At 48.1% G+C, this 13,917-nt stretch overlaps 1 protein-coding gene across 2 annotated transcripts in view; it reads right to left on the bottom strand.

Annotated features, from left to right (window-relative positions):
* The window catches only part of ESRRG (estrogen related receptor gamma), a 705,684-nt gene that overhangs the window by 675,261 nt on the left and 16,506 nt on the right, over window positions 1-13,917 (bottom strand). The window lies entirely within an intron of this gene.

The following is a 13,917-nucleotide window of genomic DNA, read 5'->3' as shown; positions in this document are numbered from 1 at the left end:
TATTTCACGGAGGTATTTGAGATATGCATTTCCCCATTTATCTGCTCCAAGAGTTTTGATTTTTCTGTCCTGTAAATTAATATTAATCGCTTAACCAATGGCATGTTTTATTGTGCTAACAAATCTCTATTATGCATTTATTGTGCTCATTTCGCCTGAGAACGCCATCGGCGCCGTACCTTTGCTGGTCAGATGCAATAAATAATTAAGCAATTCGCTGTCATACGTAAAAGTGCAGAATTGTAAAGAAGCCAGATGGAAACCATACGGTTGTGTAGGACGGATATACAACGCTTTAATGCAATGGTTCCCTAATTACCGCTAATTTCATAGGTACCTTATTATGTGCAGTATGGGTTACAGTCAGTCTAATGTATGTATACACACTAGATGACCTGCGTACCCAGCCGATGTCAGATGTATACACACTAGACGACCTGCGCACCCAGCCGATGTCAGATGTATACACACTAGACGACCTGCGCACCCAGCCGATGGCAGATGTATACACACTAGACGACCTGCGTACCCAGCCGATGGCAGATGTATACACACTAGACACCCTGCGTACCCAGCTGATGGCAGATGTATACACACTAGACGACCTGCGCACCCAGCCGATGTCAGATGTATGCACACTAGACGACCTCCGCACCCAGCCGATGGCAGATGTATACACACTAGACGACCTGCGTACCCAGCCGATGGCAGATGTATACACACTAGACGACCTGCGCACCCAGCTGATGGCAGATGTATACACACTAGACGACCTGCGTACCCAGCCGATGGCAGATGTATACACACTAGACGACCTGCGCACCCAGCCGATGTCAGATGTATACACACTAGACGACCTGCGCACCCCGCTGATGGCAGATGTATACACACTAGACGACCTGCGCACCCAGCTGATGGCAGATGTATACACACTAGACGACCTGCGTACCCAGCCGATGGCAGATGTATACACACTAGACGACCTGCGTACCCAGCCGATGGCAGATGTATACACACTAGACGACCTGCGCACCCAGCTGATGGCAGATGTATACACACTAGACGACCTGCGCACCCAGCCGATGGCAGATGTATACACACTAGACGACCTGCGCACCCAGCCGATGTCAGATGTATACACACTATACGACCTGCGTACCCAGCTGATGGCAGATGTATACACACTAGACGACCTGCGCACCCAGCTGATGGCAGATGTATACACACTAGACGACCTGCGCACCCAGCTGATGGCAGATGTATACACACTAGATGACCTGCGTACCCAGCCGATGTCAGATGTATACACACTATACGACCTGCGTACCCAGCCGATGGCAGATGTATACACACTATACGACCTGCGTACCCAGCCGATGGCAGATGTATACACACTAGACACCCTGCGTACCCAGCCGATGGCAGATGTATACACACTATACGACCTGCGTACCCAGCCGATGGCAGATGTATACACACTATACGACCTGCGTACCCAGCCGATGGCAGATGTATACAGACTAGACGACCTGCGTACCCAGCCAATGGCAGATGTATACACACTAGACACCCTGCGTACCCAGCCGATGGCAGATGTATACACACTAGACACCCTGCGTACCCAGCCGATGGCAGATGTATACACACTAGACGACCTGCGTACCCAGCAGATGGCAGATGTATACACACTAGACACCCTGCGTACCCAGCCGATGGCAGATGTATACACACTAGACACCCTGCGTACCCAGCCGATGGCAGATGTATACACACTAGACGACCTGCGTACCCAACCGATGGCAGAGGTATACACGCTAGACGACCTGCATACCCAGCAGATGGCAGATGTATACACACTATACGACCTGCGTACCCAGCCAATGGCAGATGTATACACACTAGACGACCTGCGTACCCAGCCGATGGCAGATGTATACACACTAGACGACCTGCGGACCCAGCCGATGACAGATGTATACACACTAGACGACCTGCGTACCCAGCCGATGGCAGATGTATACACACTAGACGACCTGCGTACCCAGCCGATGACAGATGTATAAACACTAGACGACCTGCGAACCCAGCCGATGGCAGATGTATAAACACTAGACGACCTGCGAACCCAGCCGATGGCAGATGTATACACACTAGACGACCTGCGTACCCAGCAGATGGCAGATGTATACACACTAGACGACCTGCGTACCCAGCAGATGGCAGATGTATACACACTAGACGACCTGCGTACCCAGCCGATGGCAGATGTATACACACTAGACGACCTGCGTACCCAGCCGATGGCAGATGTATACACACTAGACGACCTGCGTACCCAGCCGATGGCAGATGTATACACACTAGACGACCTGCGTACCCAGCCGATGACAGATGTATACACACTAGACGACCTGCGTACCCAGCCGATGGCAGATGTATACACACTATACGACCTGCGTACCCAGCCGATGGCAGATGTATACACACTAGACACCCTGCGTACCCAGCCGATGGCAGATGTATACACACTATACGACCTGCGTACCCAGCCGATGGCAGATGTATACACACTATACGACCTGCGTACCCAGCCGATGGCAGATGTATACAGACTAGACGACCTGCGTACCCAGCCAATGGCAGATGTATACACACTAGACACCCTGCGTACCCAGCCGATGGCAGATGTATACACACTAGACACCCTGCGTACCCAGCCGATGGCAGATGTATACACACTAGACGACCTGCGTACCCAGCAGATGGCAGATGTATACACACTAGACACCCTGCGTACCCAGCCGATGGCAGATGTATACACACTAGACACCCTGCGTACCCAGCCGATGGCAGATGTATACACACTAGACGACCTGCGTACCCAACCGATGGCAGAGGTATACACGCTAGACGACCTGCATACCCAGCAGATGGCAGATGTATACACACTATACGACCTGCGTACCCAGCCAATGGCAGATGTATACACACTAGACGACCTGCGTACCCAGCCGATGGCAGATGTATACACACTAGACGACCTGCGGACCCAGCCGATGACAGATGTATACACACTAGACGACCTGCGTACCCAGCCGATGGCAGATGTATACACACTAGACGACCTGCGTACCCAGCCGATGACAGATGTATAAACACTAGACGACCTGCGAACCCAGCCGATGGCAGATGTATAAACACTAGACGACCTGCGAACCCAGCCGATGGCAGATGTATACACACTAGACGACCTGCGTACCCAGCAGATGGCAGATGTATACACACTAGACGACCTGCGTACCCAGCAGATGGCAGATGTATACACACTAGACGACCTGCGTACCCAGCCGATGGCAGATGTATACACACTAGACGACCTGCGTACCCAGCCGATGGCAGATGTATACACACTAGACGACCTGCGTACCCAGCCGATGGCAGATGTATACACACTAGACGACCTGCGTACCCAGCCGATGACAGATGTATACACACTAGACGACCTGCGTACCCAGCCGATGGCAGATGTATACACACTAGACGACCTGCGCACCCAGCCGATGGCAGATGTATACACACTAGACGACCTGCGTACCCAGCCGATGGCAGATGTATACACACTAGAGGACCTGCGTACCCAGCCGATGGCAGATGTATACACACTAGACGACCTGCGAACCCAGCCGATGGCAGATGTATACACACTAGACACCCTGCATACCCAGCCGATGGCAGATGTATACACACTAGACGACCTGCGTACCCAGCCGATGGCAGATGTATACACACTAGACGACCTGCGTACCCAGCCGATGGCAGATGTATACACACTAGACGACCTGCGTACTCAGCCGATGGCAGATGTATACACACTAGACGACCTGCGTACCCAGCCGATGGCAGATGTATACACACTAGAGGACCTGCGTACCCAGCCGATGGCAGATGTATACACACTAGACGACCTGCGCACCCAGCCGATGGCAGATGTATACACACTAGAGGACCTGCGTACCCAGCCGATGGCAGATGTATACACACTAGACGACCTGCGTACCCAGCCGATGGCAGATGTATACACACTAGAGGACCTGCGTACCCAGCTGATGGCAGATGTATACACACTAGACACCCTGCGTACCCAGCTGATGGCAGATGTATACACACTAGACGACCTGCGTACCCAGCCGATGGCAGATGTATACACACTAGACGACCTGCGGACCCAGCTGATGACAGATGTATAAACACTAGACGACCTGCGAACCCAGCCGATGGCAGATGTATACACACTAGACGACCTGCGTACCCAGCCGATGGCAGATGTATACACACTAGAGGACCTGCGTACCCAGCCGATGGCAGATGTATACACACTAGACGACCTGCGCACCCAGCCGATGGCAGATGTATACACACTAGAGGACCTGCGTACCCATCCGATGGCAGATGTATACACACTAGACGACCTGCGGACCCAGCCGATGGCAGATGTATACACACTAGACGACCTGCGTACCCAGCCGATGGCAGATGTATACACACTGCGCAATATGGTGAACTAACTACAATATATAGTTCCCCCGCAGCACGTGGTGGTCATCCACATCAACATTCTAGCATACAAAATCCACTAAATTGTGCACGTGGCATCCATACACAAATGAGTAAGACAACTGGTATGCCATAAATCATGGATATCCAGCCTATCTGTACACTAGGAACCAGTGACATCACTGTGTTACCCCTCCCATTCACATATGTCCAGCCTATCTCTGCACTAGAAACCAGTGACATCACTGTGTCACCCCTCCCAATCACATATATCCAGCCTATCTCTGCACTAGAAACCAGTGACATCACTGTGTCACCACTCGTATTCACATATATCCAGCCTATCTCTGCACTAGAAACCAGTGACATCACTTTGTCACCCCTCCCAATCACATATATCCAGCCTATCTCTGCACTAGAAACCAGTGACATCACTGTGTCACCCCTCCCATTCACATATATCCAGCCTATCTCTGCACTAGAAACCGGTGACATCACTGTGTCACCCCTCCCTTTCACATATATATCCAGCCTATCTCTACACTAGGAACCAGTGACATCACTGTGTCACCCCTCCCAATCACATATATCCAGCCTATCTCTACACTAGAAACCAGTGACATCACTGTGTTACCCCTCCCATTCACATATATCCAGCCTATCTCTGAACTAGAAACCAGTGACATCACTGTGTCACCCCTCCCAATCACATATATCCAGCCTATCTCTGCACTAGAAACCAGTGACATCACTGTGTCACCCCTCCCAATCACATATATCCAGCCTATCTCTGCACTAGAAACCAGTGACATCACTGTGTCACCCCTCCCATTTACATATATCCAGCCTATCTCTGCACTAGGAACCAGTGACATCACTGTGTCACCCCTCCCATTCACATATATCCAGCCTATCTCTGCACTAGAAACCAGTGACATCACTGTGTCACCCCTCCCAATCACATATATCCAGCCTATCTCTGCACTAGAAACCGGTGACATCACTGTGTCACCCCTCCCATTAACATATATCCAGCCTATCTCTGCACTAGGAACCGGTGACATCACTGTGTCACCCCTCCCATTAACATATATCCAGCCTATCTCTGCACTAGAAACCGGTGACATCACTGTGTCACCCCTCCCATTCACATATATCCAGCCTATCTCTGCACTAGGAACTAGTGACATCACTGTGTTACCCCTCCCATTCACATATATCCAGCCTATCTCTGCACTAGGAACCAGTGACATCACTGTGTCACCCCTCCCATTCACGGATATCCAGCCTATCGTTGCTCTAGGAACCAGTGACATCACTTATTTACCTCTCCCATTCACATATATCCAGCCTATCTCTGCACTAGAAACCAGTGACATCAGTACCCCTCCCATTCACAAATATCCAGCCTATCTCTGCACTAGAAAACAGTGACATCACTGAGTTACTCCTCCCAATCACATATATCCGGCCTATCTCTGCACTAGAGACCAGTGACATCACTGTGTCACCCCTCCCATTCACATATATCCAGCCGATCATTGCTCTAGGAACCAGTGACATCACTGAGTTATCCCTCCTATTCACGGATATCCAGCCTATCACTGCACTGGGAACCAGTGACATCACTGAGTTACGCCTCCCATTCACAGATATCCAGCCTATCACTGCACTGGGAACCAGTGACATCACTGAGTTACGCCTCCCAATCACGGATATCCAACCTATTGCTGCACTTGGAACCAGTGACATCACCTTGTTAACCCTCCCAATCACATATATCCAGCCTATCACTGCACTGGGAACCAGTGACATCACTGAGTTACGCCTCCCATTCACGGATATCCAACCTATCGCTGCACTTTGAACTAGTGACATCACCTTGTTAACCCTCCCACTGGGGTCCACTGGGCTGAGTGTTGATTGGTTTGGGGACACAATAATAGATCTAAGATTTGAGTGACTGCCATCAGATGCGTCCATTATGTCGCGGCACTAAGTTACCCGAGCCTCCTTCTGCTGATGGGGCACCCAGCGGGCAGAAACCTTCCTCAGGCCAGAATATACATGGAGTATCAAGCAGATGGATCCCAATGAGATGCCTCCTTCTCTAATTGGGCCACAGTCACCCTGGCCTCCACCTCAGGGCTGTCCGCAGGGCAACAATATTGTCCTTGGTGATGGTGGACAGAGGTTGGCTGCAGCGCTCATCTTCCAGGGTCCGGGACCGTGCTTCCTCTGACCTCTTGTAGAAGATCGCGGCTGTCCGGTGGCCTCTGCTGAGCTCCATAATAAGTATATGAGGGAAGAGACCGTGCTGATGTCTTTGGTGTGCAGTACTGCTGATATACGGGTCTGTGTCCTGACATTACACAGGGACTGTAGTCAGAGGTTACAGGTCACACCCAGACAGACCTACTGCCTGCACCGCACATCCCAAAATGTAGTGCGCCCCCCTCATATTTACTAACTGGACCATTTCCATCGATTGTAACAATTTCGTATTGACAATGTAATTCATGAGCTAAAACACACATTTACTGACATATGTTTCCTTAATAATTACTTACTGTTAGTAAATTAGTGTTTTACCCCTGGAAACACAACATCGATATGAGATTGATGACATAAAATTGCTGAAAATCACACTCCAGTAACTTTATCCCTGGTAACGCAGACTCCGCTCTTAGCGCCAATGTTCTGCCATCTTGTCCCTCTGTCCCCAACCCACGCCTTCTACACAACAGCTAAAGCTGACACTCTGGGGGACATTTACCAAAATGGATTCGTAGAAAAAAGGTGTATTCGTAGGGAGAAATACACCTTTTCTTTACGAATTTGTATTTTCGGGATTTACAATCCCAAAAATACAACAATTCGTATTCCAAAAGATGGAACATTCGTATTTGTATTTACAAATACGAATGTCTACACCATCGATAGAATACGACAGAAATCACCATTCAAAAGAATGGTGGTTTCTGAATTACTAAGCAGCCGTACTGATAATACGGCTGCTAAGTGGTGTAAAACACCCACGCAAATACGACAGGAAAATACACCTTGCTTTCCCTGTCGTATTTGCTGGCTGGGACTTGTGGTTCTCCAAGTCCCAGCTTGCTGGCACTTGTAGTGCCACAGTAAAAAACAATAGTTTCATCTATTTTTTACACTTGAATCAGCCCGATGCCCAGGGGCATCGGGGACAGCACCAGGCTTCAGCCTGGTCAGGTAAGTCCTGGAGGGGGGGACCCCTTCATTGGGGGGGTCCCCACTCCCCCAGGGCCCCTGGCCAGGCTGACCGGTCAGGGGGTTAATGTTTTGGACGCGGGACATTATATCATAAGTGTCCCCCGGCTGTGACATTACCCTGCTGGCTGGTTGTGCCTGGGGCTGGTTCTTAAAATACGGGGGACCCCTAGTCATTTTGTCCCCCGTATTTTGGGAACCAGCCCCAGAGCAGGAGCCTGGGGCTGGTTGTTAAAAATCGGGGAACCCCTATTTGTCGGGTTCCCTGATTTTTAATTACCGGCTCCGGCTCCTTCAGCCTGGTGCTGGTTACAGCTGTGGGGGGGGACCCCATGCCGTTTTGTTTTTTTTATTTATTTAATTTTTCTATTTTTTTTACACTCTGCTGCCTGCACGGATCTGACTGATATGATGGATCTGACTGATATGATGGATCTGACTGATCCGTGCAGACTGCCTGTACGAATTCGTATTAGCGGCCGTATATATGGCCAGCTAATACGAATGGTTACACCATCGGAGGTTACAAAGCAGTCGTATCTGACTGCTTTGTAAATGACCCTCCGGAACACGACTTTGCATACGACTAAAACAATCGTATGCAGCCGTAGGGGAAATACCAATAAGAAAAACTTGGTAAATTTCCCCCTCTATAACAAGAGTGTGCTTATACACAGAAGGTCAACATGGAAATGGACGATGCAAGAAACGGTCGACATGGGTTTTTAAAAGCAAAAAATGTGTCAATTTGAACTTTTGATAACATGGATCTCAAATTAGTGTAGTGTCCCCTCACATGTCGCGCTTCGCCCGCCATGCTTCCCGGCATATTACCGTTCCCAATCAGAGTCTACTTGGACGGTAAATTATGCAAAGGTTCAAATAAAGAAATGAATCCCCCAGTATTGGGATCTGGTAGAATGTGGTCTCGCGCGTCTCCCCAGCTGCAGCGGCACATGAGACGTATCACTGCGTGTTACACTGCTTCTCTGGAACACGTCCCCGTTCCCCACCCCCACCCCCACCCCCCTCGCGCACATGAGTCCTATAGGAACAATCAGCGTCTTTTACGCATTGTTATATATAAAAAGAACTAATTAACTGAGAAACATCAAATATAACTTGTGGCCAAGACTTCATTTAAACATGTTGTACTGTTATAATGTCGTATAATTACATGTTCTCAGTCCTGGTAATGAAGGAAAGATTTGTCATTACAACGCTCCAACATTCATATTGCTCAACCTCTGCCGAATATTATATCCGGACTATCTAGTACAATTCCCAGTATGTAATCCTACTATGCACATACTCACATCCCACAGCACTACTTATCCTCCTGTACACTAAGATCACTGTACTCCCAGGCATTGCACAGTATGTAATCCTACTATGCACACACTCTCATCCCACAGTACTACTTCCTCCTGTATACTAACATCACTGTACTCCCAGGCATTGTACAGTATGTAATCCTACTATGCACACACTCACATGCCCACAGTACTACTTCCTCCTGTATACTAACATCACTGTACTCCCAGGCACTGTACAGTATGTAATCCTACTATGCACACACTCACATCCCACAGTACTACTTACCCTCCTGTATACTAAGATCACTGTACTCCCAGGCATTGTACAGTATGTAATCCTACTATGCACACACTCACATCCCACAGTACTACTTACCCTCCTGTACACTAAGATCACTGTACTCCCGGGCATTGCACAGTATGTAATCCTACTATGCACACACTCACATCCCACAGTACTACTTACCCTCCTGTATACTAAGATCACTGTACTCCCAGGCATTGCACAGTATGTAATCCTAATATGCACACACTCACATCCCACAGTACTACTTACCCTCCTGTACACTAAGATCACTGCACTCCCGGGCATTGCACAGTATGTAATCCTACTATGCACACACTCACATCCCACAGTACTACTTCCTCCTGTATACTAACATCACTGTACTCCCAGGCACTGTACAGTATGTAATCCTACTATGCACACACTCACATGCCCACAGTACTACTTCCTCCTGTATACTAACATCACTGTACTCCCAGGCACTGTACAGTATGTAATCCTACTATGCACACACTCTCATCCCACAGTACTACTTCCTCCTGTATACTAACATCACTGTACTCCCAGGCACTGTACAGTATGTAATCCTACTATGCACACACTCACATCCCAAAGTACTACTTCCTCCTGTACACTGGGTGCAATGATCACTGTACTCCCAGGCATTGCACAGTACAGTATGTAATCCTACTATGCACACACTCACATGCCCACAGTACTACTTCTCCTCCTGTACACTGGGTGCAATGATCACTGTACTCCCAGGCATTGCACAGTATGTAATCCTACTATGCACACACTCACATCCCACAGCACTACTTCTCCTCCTGTACACTGGGTGCAATGATCACTGTACTCCCAGGCATTGCACAGTACAGTATGTAATCCTACTATGCACACACTCACATGCCCACAGTACTACTTCTCCTCCTGTACACTGGGTGCAATGATCACTGTACTCCCAGGCATTGCACAGTACAGTATGTAATCCTACTATGCACACACTCACATGCCCACAGTACTACTTCTCCTCCTGTACACTGGGTGCAATGATCACTGTACTCCCAGGCATTGCACAGTACAGTATGTAATCCTACTATGCACACACTCACATGCCCACAGTACTACTTCTCCTCCTGTACACTGGGTGCAATGATCACTGTACTCCCAGGCATTGCACAGTACAGTATGTAATCCTACTATGCACACACTCACATGCCCACAGTACTACTTCTCCTCCTGTACACTGGGTGCAATGATCACTGTACTCCCAGGCATTGCACAGTATGTAATCCTACTATGCACACACTCACATCCCACAGTACTACTTACCCTCCTGTACACTAAGATCACTGTACTCCCGGGCATTGCACAGTATGTAATCCTACTATGCACACACTCACATGCCCACAGTACTACTTCTCCTCCTGTATACTAACATCACTGTACTCCCAGGCATTGCACAGTATGTAATCCTACTATGCACACACTCTCATCCCACAGTACTACTTCTCCTCCTGTACACTGGGTGCAATGATCACTGTACTCCCAGGCATTGCACAGTATGTTATCCTACTATGCACACACTCACATGCCCACAGTACCACTTCCTCCTGTATACTAAGATCACTGTACTCCCAGGCATTGCACAGTATGTAATCCTACTATGCACACACTCTCATCCCACAGTACTACTTCTCCTCCTGTATACTAAGATCACTGTACTCCCGGGCACTGCACAGTATGTAATCCTACTATGCACACACTCACATCCCACAGTACTACTTCCTCCTGTACACTGGGTGCAATGATCACTGTACTCCTAGGCATTGCACAGTATGTAATCCTACTATGCACACACTCACATCCCACAGTACTACTTCTCCTCCTGTACACTGGGTGCAATGATCACTATACTCCCAGGCATTGCACAGTATGTAATCCTACTATGCATACACTCTCATCCCACAGTACTACTTCCTCCTGTATACTAAGATCACTGTACTCCCAGGCATTGTACAGTATGTAATCCTACTATGCACACACTCTCATCCCACAGTACTACTTCCTCCTGTACACTGGGTGCAATGATCACTGTACTCCCAGGCATTGTACAGTATGTAATCCTACTATGCACACACTCTCATTCCACAGTACTACTTCCTCCTGTATACTAACATCACTGTACTCCCAGGCATTGTACAGTATGTAATCCTACTATGCACACACTCTCATCCCACAGTACTACTTCCTCCTGTATACTAAGATCACTGTACTCCCAGGCATTGTACAGTATGTAATCCTACTATGCACACACTCACATCCCACAGTACTACTTCTCCTCCTGTACACTGGGTGCAATGATCACTGTACTCCCAGGCATTGCACAGTATGTAATCCTACTATGCACACACTCTCATCCCACAGTACTACTTCCTCCTGTATACTAAGATCACTGTACTCCCAGGCATTGTACAGTATGTAATCCTACTATGCACACACTCTCATCCCACAGTACTACTTCCTCCTGTATACTAACATCACTGTACTCCCAGGCATTGTACAGTATGTAATCCTACTATGCACACACTCTCATCCCACAGTACTACTTCCTCCTGTATACTAAGATCACTGTACTCCCAGGCATTGTACAGTATGTAATCCTACTATGCACACACTCACATCCCACAGTACTACTTACCCTCCTGTATACTAAGATCACTGTACTCCCAGGCATTGCACAGTATGTAATCCTACTATGCACACACTCACATCCCACAGTACTACTTACCCTCCTGTATACTAAGATCACTGTACTCCCAGGCATTGCACAGTATGTAATCCTACTATGCACACACTCACATGCCCACAGTACTACTTCTCCTCCTGTATACTAACATCACTGTACTCCCAGGCATTGCACAGTATGTAATCCTACTATGCACACACTCTCATCCCACAGTACTACTTCTCCTCCTGTACACTGGGTGCAATGATCACTGTACTCCCAGGCATTGCACAGTATGTTATCATACTATGCACACACTCACATGCCCACAGTACCACTTCCTCCTGTATACTAAGATCACTGTACTCCCGGGCATTGCACAGTATGTAATCCTACTATGCAAACACTCACATCCCACAGTACTACTTCCTCCTGTACACTGGGTGCAATGATCACTGTACTCCTAGGCATTGCACAGTATGTAATCCTACTATGCACACACTCACATCCCACAGTACTACTTCTCCTCCTGTACACTAGGTGCAATGATCACTATACTCCCAGGCATTGCACAGTATGTAATCCTACTATGCATACACTCTCATCCCACAGTACTACTTCCTCCTGTATACTAAGATCACTGTACTCCCAGGCATTGTACAGTATGTAATCCTACTATGCACACACTCTCATCCCACAGTACTACTTCTCCTCCTGTACACTGGGTGCAATGATCACTGTACTCCCAGGCATTGTACAGTATGTAATCCTACTATGCACACACTCACATCCCACAGTACTACTTCCTCCTGTATACTAACATCACTGTACTCCCTGGCATTGTACAGTATGTAATCCTACTATGCACACACTCACATCCCACAGTACTACTTCCTCCTGTATACTAACATCACTGTACTCCCTGGCATTGTACAGTATGTAATCCTACTATGCACACACTCACATCCCACAGTACTACTTCCTCCTGTATACTAAGATCACTGTACTCCCAGGCATTGTACAGTATGTAATCCTACTATGCACACACTCTCATCCCACAGTACTACTTCCTCCTGTACACTGGGTGCAATGATCACTGTACTCCCAGGCATTGTACAGTATGTAATCCTACTATGCACACACTCTCATCCCACAGTACTACTTCCTCCTGTACACTGGGTGCAATGATCACTGTACTCCCAGGCATTGTACAGTATGTAATCCTACTATGCACACACTCTCATCCCACAGTACTACTTCCTCCTGTATACTAAGATCACTGTACTCCCAGGCATTGTAAAGTATGTAATCCTACTATGCACACACTCTCATCCCACAGTACTACTTCCTCCTGTATACTAACATCACTGTACTCCCAGGCATTGTACAGTATGTAATCCTACTATGCACACACTCACATGCCCACAGTATTACTTCCTCCTGTATACTAACATCACTGTACTCCCAGGCATTGCACAGTATGTAATCCTACTATGAACACACTCACATCCCACAGTACTACTTACCATCCTGTATACTAAGATCACTGTACTCCCTGGCATTGTACAGTATGTAATCCTACTATGCACACACTCACATCCCACAGTACTACTTACCCTCCTGTATACTAAGATCACTGTACTCCCAGGCATTGCACAGTCTGTAATCCTACTATGCACACACTCTCATCCCACAGTACTACTTCCTCCTGTACACTGGGTGCAATGATCACTGTACTCCCAGGCATTGTACAGTATGTAATCCTACTATGCACACACTCACAT

The sequence above is a fragment of the Crinia signifera genome, chromosome 3 (genome assembly GCF_055691185.1).
Source record: "Crinia signifera chromosome 3, ASM5569118v1, whole genome shotgun sequence".
NCBI lineage: Eukaryota > Metazoa > Chordata > Amphibia > Anura > Myobatrachidae > Crinia > Crinia signifera.
The sequence above is the reverse complement of the archived record's forward strand: the minus strand, read 5'-3'. Positions and strand labels throughout refer to the sequence as shown.